This window comes from Cynocephalus volans, chromosome 9 (genome assembly GCF_027409185.1).
Source record: "Cynocephalus volans isolate mCynVol1 chromosome 9, mCynVol1.pri, whole genome shotgun sequence".
NCBI lineage: Eukaryota > Metazoa > Chordata > Mammalia > Dermoptera > Cynocephalidae > Cynocephalus > Cynocephalus volans.
Genome location: NC_084468.1, coordinates 60,136,780 through 60,150,830, shown reverse-complemented (window position 1 = coordinate 60,150,830; position 14,051 = coordinate 60,136,780). Strand labels below are relative to the sequence as shown.

Here is a 14,051-nt window from a genome sequence, read left to right as displayed (position 1 = left end):
CCTGAACATGTGGAAGAGATAATTCTTTAGGTGTCTGGATTTGTGGGAAGTACCATAAAGGGCCTCCTCAAAATAACAATCCAGATTTCATCATTCCAGGGTAACATAATGATTTACATCAATTGGAATGTAAGTTCTATTTATTTACTAGTAAACAGTTATTATTACTGTGCACATTCAGACCTTAAAGCCTTTTCAACTGGATGTAAATAGTGTTCATAGCAGTTTTACAGTCATAATTGTTATATTTATACTGTGCTTTATAATTTATAAATATGTGTATTCTCATTTACTCAACATCCTTATGAAGCATACACTGTTATTACTATTTTACACATAGAGAAATTGGGGCCCTATAGATAGATTTTAAAATACTCAAAATGCATCTAGACATTCAGTGTAGAGATGAGCTTAAGCTCACATCTTCTGAGCCCAACTTAAGTGCTCTTTCTGCTACAATCTCAGAAATCAGCATTAGGTCCAGGGGAAAAGCCTAAGATGTCTTTTTTTTGGGGGGGGGATATTATATGGTAAGTGGAAAATGTGAAAATATCCAAGAGTAAATTCCATCCATTTTATCAGTTCCCCTGCCCCTCTATCTACTCTCTACAGTCATAATATTCTGAGGCTATCCAGCCTCATTCAATAAATGCACATTCTTTTGAAAGAAGGCTTTCAAATTTATTAACATAAAAGTGTATAAATTCTTACAGGTATATACCTTAGAGACAAGTATGGTTATTATTACAGCACGTATCACCTTTGATTATCATTAATTTTATTTGTGCTTTCCAAGTGCACACTAAATATCTTCAAGATTGGGTCCACTTTGTAGTCTCTTGGTTTTGGAAACCTTACTTTCCTGTCCCCTTTTGTGTTTCCTCAGTTTTCTCTATCCATAACCAAACTTTTTACATCTTCTCCCAGATGATCTTGTAGGGTCTCATTGCTTCAAATATGTTCTAATTGTAGACTTCATGCCTTTACTTCTTTCTAAACTCAAGACAATGTATATGCAACTGCCTTCTTGACATCTCCACGTAGAAGTCAAATAGTCATTTCAAACTGAACATGTCTAAAACAGAACTTTCTTGCTCATTTCTTTCTTTTACCACACAACAAATCCAGCAGAAGGTGTAGTAGATGCAATCACCAAAATATATCCTAAATCCACGCTCCTCTTTTGTTTTAACTGCTGATATTTAGTTCCGGTCACCATCATCTTTCATCTGGACCACTGTCAAAGCTTCCTGACTGGTTTCTTCATGTCAACTTTTGTCTCCTGCCATTGTTTTCTCCCCAGAATCCAGAGGCATGTATGACTCCCCTAGGTGCACTGTAATCATCTTAAGGCTTCCTGACTTACTTATAATTGAATTTATATTCCACATCAAAGACTAAAGGCCCTACAGGATCTGTTTTCTGCCTCTCCATTAGATTTCATTGCACTCCTTATAAGGCTGATGTTCTGTAGTTACTAATTGAAATTAATCATTTCCTTGTGCTTCATCTATTTTCTTATGTTTTACAGAAAACGAAAGACATCAGGCTTCTTGGGAATAGGAATGGCCTGTTATACTTTGAAGTATCAATTAGCTTTATGCAATAAATGTCTGTTATTGATACATAAGGATAAAACTTACTGGGTGGATACTTACTGAGAAGCAAGCACTCAGTGCATAGATGCACACAAGCAGTGGCAGAATTTTCATCTTTTTTAGCTGGCTCCTGGGAAAAGCAGAAAAATGGCTTATTGTTTGTTATGATATTGTGGGAGAGGGGTGCATTTTGGTAAATGTCTTATTTTTGTTAGAAAGTACAGTTTAAAAGAGACCAGTGGTTTCAGAAAATTATATGTGTGTGTGTGTGTGTGTGTGTGTGTGTGTATTACTCCATAGCAGTGAGGCAAAAATGCTTTAAACGTAAAACATATTCTTTCAGAGAGGAAGCAATGGAGGAGAGTCCAGAATTATTCTTGTTATAATTTGTTTGCAATATGAATTTTCTATTGATACTAAAGATTGCCTAGGAAAGGCAGATCTTAGGAAGTTTAGCAATGAGAGAAAGAAATAATTTTCTTCTTATTTCTATTCTAATTCAAGAAGCCTCCCTGTTTGGTGACCTATCATGAAGACTACCTGGTACTTACTGAACATGGTTTTGTAAATGTTCCTTGAGATTCTTTTAAGCAAAGATGTTCCTTGTCTTTGTTATGAGGCTATTAGGACAAAGAGCCATATCAAATGGACTCTTCCCTAAATTACTTTTACTGAAGATTTTGCCATTTGATGCCCTTTTTCTGAATCCCTAAAAGGCAGGAATTATGTTTTATTCATTTTTATATCATCATGCCTGGTATATAGTGCAGGCTTAAATGTTTTTTTGAATGGCTACTTCCAAAAGATAATTGCACTTTTGGCTACAGGTTGTAGGAGGGGAGAGTAAGGGAAGGATGTGGCCTTTTATTTTTCTTATTTTGATTATTTATACAATATGTGCATGTCAGCTTATCAGCTTTAGGAAACAAAATAAAGGTTAAATCATTATATAGACAGATTTCATATCAGGGCAAGTAAGTTAGTGTGCATGTCAATGTGATGTGCTGTTACAACAGACACACTACACAATACAGACGTGTGGTTTACCAAACTGGTGCTAGAGGCAGTCAAACTTGTTTTAAATCCCAGCTCTGCCACTTACTATGTGACTTCGAGTGTGTTGCTTTTACATTGTGAAATTGTCTGAGGATTGACTGGAATAATATATATTACTAATGATCATGCCTGATCCATTATAAAGATTCAGTGGTAGTTATCATTATAGTGCCCTAAGAAGAAAATAATCTGGCTTAACTGGAGAAAGGAATTGTTACTTATTATTTTATAAGGTTCCTAATATACTGTCAGATTTTCTTTATTTTCAAGATAAAAAATATTCCAATTGATCATACTTTCTTCTAATATACGAGTTCAGTTGAGTCTGTTAATACATAGTTTAGCAGTTTGCAAGAAGACAGGGGAATAACTGTATTAGAACAACTACTGCTATTACTTAACATATGCATATATCTTGAAAACTGGTTTACAAGAGAATATATCTAAAGTATCCACATACCTGGTGTGGTGTGAATCTTTCTTAGGATGTTTAACCTAACTGCTTGCCTTCAGCCGATCCTTCCAGGATGGTAACTGGATGTAAAGGATGAGAAAGCACAAGAGAATTTTCAGGTTTTATAACTCTCCAGGTGAGGTTTTGGAAGTAGGAAATGTATTGATGTGTTTGTCACTGTCACATGTGGCGACTATAAATAAGGCCTTTTGGAAACCTCTTATGTTAAGTGAATGTAAGGTCACTTCTGTTGAGGAATTTACTTTCAAAGACAAAGAAAGGATAGTTGTAGTTCACTGAGGTTGACAGCAGTCTTTTGTGCATCAATTTCTTCCTGATGAACACGGTGACAATCAGGGGTTCTCAATGAGTAATTTACTTGATTGATAAGAGAAGCGTGATCGTGATTGATGACACTTACAGAGATGTGAACAATAATGGCCCAGGTCCTCCAAACAGGAACAGATTTTCCACCCCTTCCTGTTGGCCTCTCAAAGAAAGCAGAGAGATTTCTCTCTGACAATTAATGTGATGGATTGCCTATTTTCCTCTGTCAATAAGTAAAATTTAGCAAAGAACAGGGGATTAAAAAAAAAAAAAACATAATGCCAAATACCGGTGAAGGACAAATGCTTTACAGCTGAAAAATAAACATTGAATTTTTAAATTTGAATAATTAAAAATTTTTGACTTTTTATTTTGAAAAAATTCAAACATCCAGAAAAGTAAGAAGAGTAGTATAATGTACAACTATGCATGCATTCCCTAGATTTCACAATTGTTAACATTTTGCTATATGTTTAATTGATTTTTTTTTGCTGACATATTTTAAGGTAAATTACAGAAATCATTACAGCTAATTTCTAAATATTTCAGCATTTATCTTTAAAAAACTTTTCTTTTATAACACACCTTCAATCTCAAACAATGTTAATTCACGTATATAATCTAAAACTTAGCTCATATTCAAACTTTCCCATTTTTGCCAAAAATATTTTGTCATTTTGTTCTAACCAGGACCCACTGACCATGTGTTACATTTACTTGTTTTATTATTATTATTATTATTTTGCAGCTGGTTGGTACAGAGAGCTGAGCCCTTGACCTTGGTGTTACAGCACTGCACTCTAACCAGCCAGCTCTTGTTATTTACTTGTTAAAGTCTCTAGTTTATTTTATTCTAGAAATTTCCTTCCCTTTCCCCCCATGTTTTTTTTGGGGAAAAAAACAATAATAAAAAATAACAACATTAAAAATAGTTCAAATAAAAAATACAGTATAACAACTATTTACATAACATTTACATTGTATTAAGTATTATAAGTAATCTAGAGATGATTTAAATTTTACAGGAGGAGGATGTGCATATGTTATATGCAAATACTACGCCATTTTGCACAAGAGACTTGAGCATCCAAGGATTTTTGATGTCTACAGGGTTGGGATGGGAGCCTGGAACCGATCCCCCGTGGATATGGAGGGACAACTGTGTGAAAAATTTGGAAATAATATGTGAAAATGACTAACATGTAGACTATAAACCACCATTATGCCATATTTTAAATTAGCATTGGGTGTTGTGACATGGGACATGACATAATAACCTCATAATAAACTGCCCATTGAGTTCTGCTCTTCTGGAACAGAAAAGCTGTAACTGTTTTTTAGTCCTCACTGACCTCTACATCAAAAAGCTTCATAGTTGGGGTGGGGGGCGGGGGATGGGCAGGAAATAAAAAGCAGCAGCAGCAGCTTCTTATCTGATTCATTCACAACCAGAGCTTGGTTGGTTACTCAGAAAGTTCACTAAAGTAGAATTTATAGTAGAAGGCTTTTGCCAAGCTGCTTTCTACCCTGATCCCCAGCCCCATAGATTTTTAAAGATTATTTTATGCTTTTTAGATTTTCTGTAAAACATAAAGAGAATATGGAGAACATCAATTATTTCAATCAGTTAATCATAACAGCTTTTACTGTATCATTATTATTTTAGGATTTGTTTCTGTAGTTTGACATGCATTTTCTGTTGTTACTAAAGTTGTGAGTTGACTTCCACTGGAGTTTAGACAAGGTCTTTGCAGGATGGAAGAGTCTATGGAATCCACTTCCTGGTTTAGAGAAATAATCTGAAGTTAAATCAAGAGAATTTGGCAATGGTACCAACAGAAAATTGGCCTAGAAAAGTCACAGAGAGCAATATCTCTGCTTTGACTAGTCTTGTCAGGGACTATACAAATATAATCTAAATTATGTCTATATATGCAAGAAAAAAGAAAAGGAATGATATTCATCCTCTTTGGCTTTTGATTTCCTTCTATGATGTTTTATCTACATTATCAGTCCTAATGTCTTAAATGTGCTTAAGTCCTTTTCATTTTCAAAATATTTTCATATTCAGATGTTTTCTTTCTTTTTTGAAAATCGAATCATAACTGATTATACATATTTTTGGGGTTCAATGTTGACGTATGTTGATCAAATCAATATTATTAGTATGTACATTATTACAAATCATACTTACTCTTCATGCCCCTTATCCAATTTTTCCCCACCCCTCTGTCCCTCCCTTCTCCCCCGTCTGGTAACCCTAGATTTCTTCTCTCCTTCTGGAAGAATGATGGTTACTCTGTTGATTTGTTGCCTAGATGATCTGTCCAGTGTTGAAAGAGGTGTGTTCAGGTCCCCCACTATTATCATAGAGCAGCTGCTTCTTCTGTCACTCTGGAATGGGTTTTGTGGAGAGAGACATCCTCTTCTTTTCTTTATCTCTGCTGGTGACTCTCCTTGTGTCAATACACTCAAGTGCCTGGAAGGCCATCTGCATAGTGGTTGTGGTGTCTAGCCACTTTTGCAGCAGCTGTGGCTATTGTGATGGCTGTGCTGGGCCACCCACACGGAAGTGGTGTTTTTGGCATGCTCCTTGCCTGGATGTGGGAGGAGGGATCAAGTCCAGATTCATGCCTCAGGACACTGGGTGGGCCCTATGGCAGCAGCGGCATGTCTGGAGGCAGGAGGAGGGGTCTGTCCCCAGCTCCATCTGTTTTTACATTCTAAGAGGTTGTTGCGGAGCAGTTGGGTGAGAGGGGGAGAGAGAAAGGAAATAGGGTTGGAAAAGGAGGAAGGAGGAGGGGCATGGTTGAGGCCTACGGCACCCCCCTCATTCCTGAAGGGCAGACCATGGGGCTTCCAGTGGTGTCTTGGTCATTGCTGGGCTGAATGCAGTTGTCAGGAGGGTGTGGCTGGAGCCCTCGGCTCTCCACTTTCCTGGCTTGGGAGACTAGGGGGCTTTCAGCAGTGGTTTGGTGGTCATGGCTGGGCTGGGTGTCAGTGCTGGGGGGGCTTGGCCAAGGCCCCCGGCCCTCCCTGCTCCCTGGCTTGGCAGTCCAGGGGGCTTCTGATCCTTCTAAGTTTTATAGCTGTTCTTTGGTGAAGTGAGACCTTTACTAGTTAATATCAAACTTTGTCTCTGGTCTGTAGGTGTTTTGTTTTTTCTTTCAGTTCTGTGTTGGATTATTTGCTATTCCCACCACTTAAACTCCGCACTAGAACTAATTTTTTGTCCTTTGCTTGCTTCTAAGATGGGGGAACTTCCTGTGGGGACCAGCACTTGAGCCCTGTGGTTGAGCTAAATTGTTGCTTTGCTGCTGATTCCCTGGGGAAGGCTTTTTGTGCAGCTCAGGTTTTAATGCTTGTTTTTGTAGGTACTTCCAGGTCTTGTGAGATCAAGTGCACCTGGGTTGGGTAGAAACTCTGGTCTGGGCCTGAGTCTTTTCAGCAAACTGCACCCCCTGCAGTTCCTGGTCAGAGTGGTCCTGTTCTGATTGGAGGGCAGATCAGCTGTCTTTGCTGTGTCCCAGTGTTCCCCTGGTGGCCCGTCTCCCCCACCATCTGTGTTCCAAACACTTCCCACAGGCGGGCCGTGGGCCGGTCCCTTGCGACGACTCACCAGCTTCTGAGTGGCTCCTTTTTTCATTTGTTGTGGCTGCTCATTCCTATGTGGGTCCATGGGAAACTTATTAGTGGTCTTGCTGGCCTGGGGGACATATGGCCCTCTTCTACCCTGCTGCCTCCAAGCAACTTCATACAAAGGGCACAGCTGTGGCTTTTGCCAGCTCTTGTTCTGTGCACTTACCAGCTCCAGCCTTGAAGCATCTGGGACTCAAAATGGTAGGAGTAATCCTTTCTTTCTCTCATTGTGACTTCTGCCTTCATGGACTCCATAGATCTTTCCTTCTTTTCCCCTGAGCTCTAGCGGCCTCATCTTGGCTGTCATTGCTTCTTAATAGTTGTAAATTGGTTGATTTGTGGGAGAGAGTGACACTGGGGACTGTCTATTCTGCCATATTGACTGGAAGCCCCTACAGATGTTTTCTGACTTATGATTTTTTGACTTTACAAAGATACAAAACCTTCACCCTTCCTTCCTTCCTTCCTTCCTTCCTTCCTTCCTTCCTTCCTTCCTTCCTTCCTTCCTTCCTTCCTTCCTTCCTTCCTTCCTTCCTTCTTTCCTTCCTCCCTCCCTCCCTCCCTTCCCTTCCCCTCCCCTCCCTTTTCTTCCCCCCTCCTTCCTCCCTCCCTCCCTTCTTTCTTTCTTTCTTTCTTTTTTTTGGGCAGCTGGTTGATACAGGGATTGAACCCTGGACCTTGATGTTATCATTGACACACTCTACCTAACTGAGGCAACAGACAAGGCTCAAACCATCACAATTTCAATGAAAAATATAGTATTTGATAAATTACAGAGATATTCAACTCTTTGTTATAAAATAGGACTTGTGTTAGATGATTTTGCCCAACTGTAGACTAATGAAATGTTCTGAGCCCATTTAAGGTAGGCTAGGCTAGGGTATGATCTTTGGTAGGTTAGGTATATTACATGATTTTTTGACTTATGATATTTTCAGCTTACAATGAGTTTATTGGTACATAACACCACTGGAAGTCAAGAAACACCTGTATTCATAGTTATCAGTGATCTAGAACAATTATTAGATGGAAGTATAGCATTCTGGCAATTTGTGGGGGCACACACTTTGCTTAACATAACAGAGCCATTGGACTAACAATGGATAAAGGTGACATTGAAATCCTCTTAATAATGCTTTCCTAGTATGTTTAGTAGGTGAAGTTTAAATAAATAGTTTGTACTTTCTAGTAAAATTGTTCATTTGAGATTTTCCATTTCACTCACTTAAGTTGTCAATCTTTCTTTGTCATGACAACACCTTTTGTATCAGCTATGACCTTTGGCTTCAGTTTTCTAATGCTGGATAGTGGGACTAGTGGACACCTACAAAGATTCAGTCAAGTTGAGTTGTGAAGTGAATAAACAGCATTTGTATTCATGATCTCATCACATTAGTGAAGATATTGTGTAAATAGAACAGTGGTTGAGGAGGAAATTACTTTTCAGGCATATTCTTAAATCCCATCAGTTTTTGTAAAGGATAGAATCTCTTTTTCTGAACACAAGAGGAAGGTCAATTGATGTCTGTAATGGAAAAGTTTTTTAAAGTGTGGCATTGTCATCTAAAAAACTTGCTTGGAAACTTTTTTTCTCTTCAAACATCATTTTTTTTCCAGGAAGAGATAATAAACTTAAAAGAAATGCTATGAGATATATTAGTGTGCTTGTAATTTCAACTTCTATGTAAAAAAAACCTTTTAAAAAAATCAAACTTTGTCTAAGCAATTGCTGAGAAAAAGATGTGTTTAAATTCCACCTGATCCAAGAAACAGATTACAAAAGATTGGAAAGGAAGGGGATACTTTTCATAACTATTTTCCAGTTAAAACAAAACAAAGACAGCTAATTAAAGAGATAGTCAGTCACCGGACAAATGAAATGGAACTTTCTTTTATTTTGTGCTAAAAATGGGAAAGGAAGTAAGAGAAGAGCCCTGAATGTGAAAAAAATCTTTTCTTTCATTAGCTGAGCACAATCAAAAGGAAAATGGAAAGATATTGACAAAGTCAAAGTCAACCTGCAATGATTTTGAGACTGTTTCCCTGCAGTCATGGAAATATGGACCCTAATATGTATCAGGAAGGCATTTGTAATCTAAAGAAAAATCTGATCAAATCTATGAGAAAATTATACAATGAAATGTTTATACTTTAAGTTTGATATAAAAAGTAACAAATTTATTGCTATAGCAAGTTCTAGCAAATAATGGCATGTAGGCCTAATTTGGCCTGCAGCCTGGTACCAAGTAAACGAGGAATGAATTTTACATTTTTGAAGTTATAAAAACAAAACAAACAGACAAACAGAAACATCCACAAAGCCTAAAATATTTATCAGGCCCTTTACAGAAAAAGTCTGCTGATCCTTGTTTTAACTAAAGAAACTTTTTAAAGAAAATGATCTATCTAACCATTTAATGTTTGGGTTTGTCTATTTTTAAACTCCTTTAAAAAATAAAACAGGAATGTTCTCTGGAAAAGCTTGGTGTATTTCTGCAGTGATTGGTGTACTATTGGGCTCTGTGGTCACTTGTCTGGGCTCTGCTCTCTTCCTTACTAGCTATGTGACTTTATACAAGTTACTCAACTCTTCTGAGAGTCTTTTCCTTGCTAGTAGTATATATATATGATTATGAAATCTACTTTGTGGGGTTTTTGCAAAGATTTTTTAAAAAGTGTAATACATTTTATTTTATTTTATTTTATTGAAATGTATTGATCGTACACATTTATGGAGCATTGGGTTATATTTCAATACATGTACACAGTGTGTAGTCATCAAATCAAGGTGGTTAGCTAATTCATCATTGCAAAAATTTATCATTTGTGATGAGAACTTTTAAGCTCCTCACATTTTAGCTATTTGAGAACATACAATAAATTATTGTTAATTATAGATGCTTAGCAATACTGTACACCACTAGAACTTATTTTTCCTGTCTAGCTGTAACTTTGTGTCCATTAACCAACCTCTCACTATCCCCCTTCATTTCCCTTCCCACCTCTACTGACCACAGATCTACTCTCTACTTTGTAAAGATTAAATGGGATCATAAGTGTTAAATGCTTAGCAGCATATGACACAAAACAAATGCCCAATAAGTGTTAGCAATTATTTGTGAAACTGTTAGATGCAGGCATTGGGAATTACGGTAACAAGGAAGCAAATTTATGGTGTCACACAGGTAGTATTTATTAGTTATGATATCTGCCAAAAGACAAAATTAAAATAAATTTAGTTTAAACTTCAAGTTGGCTTTTATTTGTGAGTCTAGAATCAGGCAATACCTCATTCTATAAAACTGAATGAATGCTTCGATGAGCTAAGCAGAGGAACTTGGCTTTATAGACAGAAGAGGGCTGAAGAAAGCAGAAATAGAACAAAAAGCAGATTGTTTCAAAATTACTTTCTCTGCAACAGTTAAAGCAGAGTGTTCTCATTGGGTTGGGCTCTGTGGAAGGTGTACTGCTATCTGCGTTACTGAAAAAGCTTTCACAAGTGTGGAAAGAAAGGGCTTGCCACAGGCTTGGGCTTCCAGGAACCTTTCTCTCAGCTGGGAAGGATTTTGATATTAATCGGAAATATCTCCAGAAGCCTTAAGAAGCTGTAGAGGTGAAGTAAGTCGGTAAAAGACTAGCATGGGAATCCTATACTCTGAGCCCATCTGCCAGGCTGCCTATCAGAATGACTTTGGTCAAGTGTGGTGCTGGGTGAAAGAAGACAACAACTATGTCAATGTTCAAGATGGCTTTAATGCAGACACTTACCTGATCTATGCTTGCAGGTGAGGACATGTGAGAATCGTATCCTTCTTTTAAGAAAAAATGCTGACGTCAACCTCAAAAACCAGAAAGAGAGAACCTGGTATTATTACGTTGTGAAGAAAAAATTTACCTTCTTTGATTATCTATTCATTATCTTCTTGATGTCTGTCCTGCTTTTTTGGTATCTCCTCATGGTATCAAAGACAAAGCAGAATGAGGTTCTTATACAAATGCTACTTGATGCTAGCATTGAAGTTAAAGCTACAGACTGTTATGGCTGCACTGTGTTCCATTATGCCTGTGAAATGAAAAATTGGTCTCTTATCCCTCTGCTTTTGGAAGCCCTACAGACCCAACAATAAAGAATAAGCATGGTGAGAGCTCACCACATATTGCCTGGAGATTAAAATTTTTCTAGATTGAATTAATGCTAAGGAAAGCATGTTAATTCTATGACTTCGCAGGTGGAGACAGACAAAATTAATGGACTGATGCTATCTCACAGCTTGGTCTGTGGGTCACTCAATCTGAATGTCACCGTTTTATGGGGGTGATTGCTGTGGTTAATGTTTTTAAAGGGCATTGTATTTATAATATTTTTTACTCATTGGAGTTCACCATGGACGTAATATTTCTAGGGGAAATATTAAAGTTGTTGAAATCTCTACTTTAGTTAAAAAAAAATGTGACGTTTCACATTCAGTATCCTCTGGAGAAGAGGACCAGAGTTACACAAGATAGTGTTCTCTCTTCCCAGTTCTGTCACTCTTATAAAGGTGCTGTCCTGTCTATGTCATGTCCTAGGAAACAGACCATTCCTCTCATGCTCCTTTGAGAGGTAAGAGGAGGATAGAATGGTGAGTGGGTTTAGAGATTCACATGTAAATATTCTTTTGATGAAATAACTTATCAAAAACACCTGTCAGTTGCCAGTTCTGGGAGTGTTTACACCACAGAAATTGGCAAATCCTATAAATCAGAGCTTTTTTTCCTTGCCAGGGAACCAGATTACCAGCATATCAGCATGCTGCTAGACATTTTGGTATCAGTTTACAAACAAAAGCCATCTGAGTTTTTAGCAAGACTATATCACTGTGAATCAAAATGTTGGTTAAAAGTTTCTTGACTTCCAATCAAGATGGTGGAAGAGATGGTCCCCAGCCTCATACTCTCCCACAAATCAACCAATTTACAACTACTAAAAAGCAAGGACTGCCAAGCAGGGGCCACTAGAGCTCAGGGGAAGAGGAGAAGAGACCTACAGAATGCATGAAGGCTGGAGAATCCATAATGGGAGAAAGAAAGGACCAATCTGACTGTGTTGAGCCCCTGCCATTCAAGCCTGGCCCTGGTGAGCGCATGGAGCAAGAGCTGGCAAAAGCCACAGCAGTGCCCTTCATATGAAGTTGCTTGGGGGTTGCAAGGGAGAAAAGGGCTTGGTGGCCCTCTTCTTTTTCATTCACCACCTTTTTGGTTCACCACCAAAGAACACCTATAAAGCACTAACAGTTCCCATGGACCCACATAGGAGCAAGGGGCCATAGACAACTGAAAAAGGGAGCCACTCAGAGGCTGGTGGGCCATCGCAAGGGACCTGCACATGGCCTGTCCCATGGGAAGTGTTTGGAATGTGGGTGGTTGGGGAGATGGACCACAAGGGGAACACTGGGGCACAGCATGGACAGCTGATCTACCCTCCAATCAATGTAGGACCACTCAGAGAATATAGAACTGCCGGGTGTGCAGTTTGCTGAAAAGTCTCAGGCCCAGACCAGAGTTTTCACACCCAGGTGTACCAGACCTCACAAGACCTGGAAGTGCTTACAAGGTCAACCATTAAAACCTGAGCTGCTCAAAAAGCCTTCCCCAGGGAATCAGCAGCAAAGCAGCAATTTAGCTCAAGTATAGGGCTCAAGTGCTGGTCCCCACAGGAAGTTCCCTCATTTTAGAAGTAACCAAAGGACAAAAAATTAGTTCCAGTGCAGAGTTTAAGTGTTGGGGGTAGCTAATAATCCAACACAGAAGTGAAAGAAAACACAAAACACCCACAGATCAGAGACAAATTTCTGATATTAACCAGTAAAGATCTAACACCACCAAAGAGCACCTATAAAACCTAGAAGGACCAGAAACCCCGGGGCTGCTGAGGGCCTCAGCTATGTCCCCCTGTTGTCTGCATCCAACGCAGCAATGACCAAGCTGCAGCCACAAGCCCCATGGGCTCCTGAGCTGGGGTGGGGAGGGCTGAGGGCCTCAGCCACACCACCACCACATCTGCATCCAGGCCAGCAATGAACACCAGACTGCTTCCAGAAGCACCCCAGGCTCCCAAACCAGGGTGGTGAGGGGCTGAGGGCCTCAGCCATGACACCCCAACATCCACATCTAGCTTAGCAACAACCACCAGGCTGCCTCCAGAAGCACCCCAGGCTCCTGAGATGGGGTGATGGGGGCCCAGGGCCTCAGCCACTCCCTCCCAACATCTGCATCCAGCCCAGTGCTGATAACTGAGCTGCTGGCGGAAGTGCCCCAGCCTCCTGAGCCAGAGTGGGGGTGCCAAGGGCCTCAGCCATGCCCCCCAGCACCAGCATCTAGCCCAGTGACAACCTCCAGGCTGCCACTGGAAGCACCCTAGGCTCCTGAGCCAGAGTGGGGGGTGATAAGGGCTTCAGCCATGCCCTCTAACATCCGCATCCAGCCTTGTGACACTGAGCTGCTTCTAGAAGCACCCTGGGCTCCGGGGGTGGGGGAGCCAAGGGCTTCAGCCACCCTGTTCCAAAGTACGCATCTAGCCCAGCCATGATTGAGCCACTGCCTGAAGCCCCCTGGGTTCCCCTGCCAGAATGAGGGAGGTGCCATGGTTCTCGACCATGCCCCCTCCTTCTTCCCGTTCCCACTTTCTCCTCCTCCCTCTTCCTTTATCCCCTCACCCCAACTGCTCTTCAACAGCATCTTAGAATGTAAAAAAAAAAAAAAAAAAAAAATTAAAAAAAGATAAAAAATAATCTCTATGATCTTCCTGTAAACACAAGGTGGCTACTAAGCTTGTTAGTTTTGTTTATTTTTTTCAATGAAATTTAAAATATTATTGTAACTTATTTGGACAAAGGACTTCACAAGAAATATGATGATGTGGGATCTAGGTTATATTTCTAAGTGAGAGATTGTGGGTATAAAAATACATGTCTCACTTCCTTTGTGAATGAGAGAGT

General features: G+C 39.5%; 1 pseudogene; it reads left to right on the top strand.

The window, feature by feature from the left end:
- The first annotated feature begins 10,713 nt into the window (after window positions 1-10,713).
- LOC134385720 (ankyrin repeat domain-containing protein 22-like) lies at window positions 10,714-11,287 on the top strand (annotated as a pseudogene).
- Window positions 11,288-14,051: the final 2,764 nt, after the last annotated feature.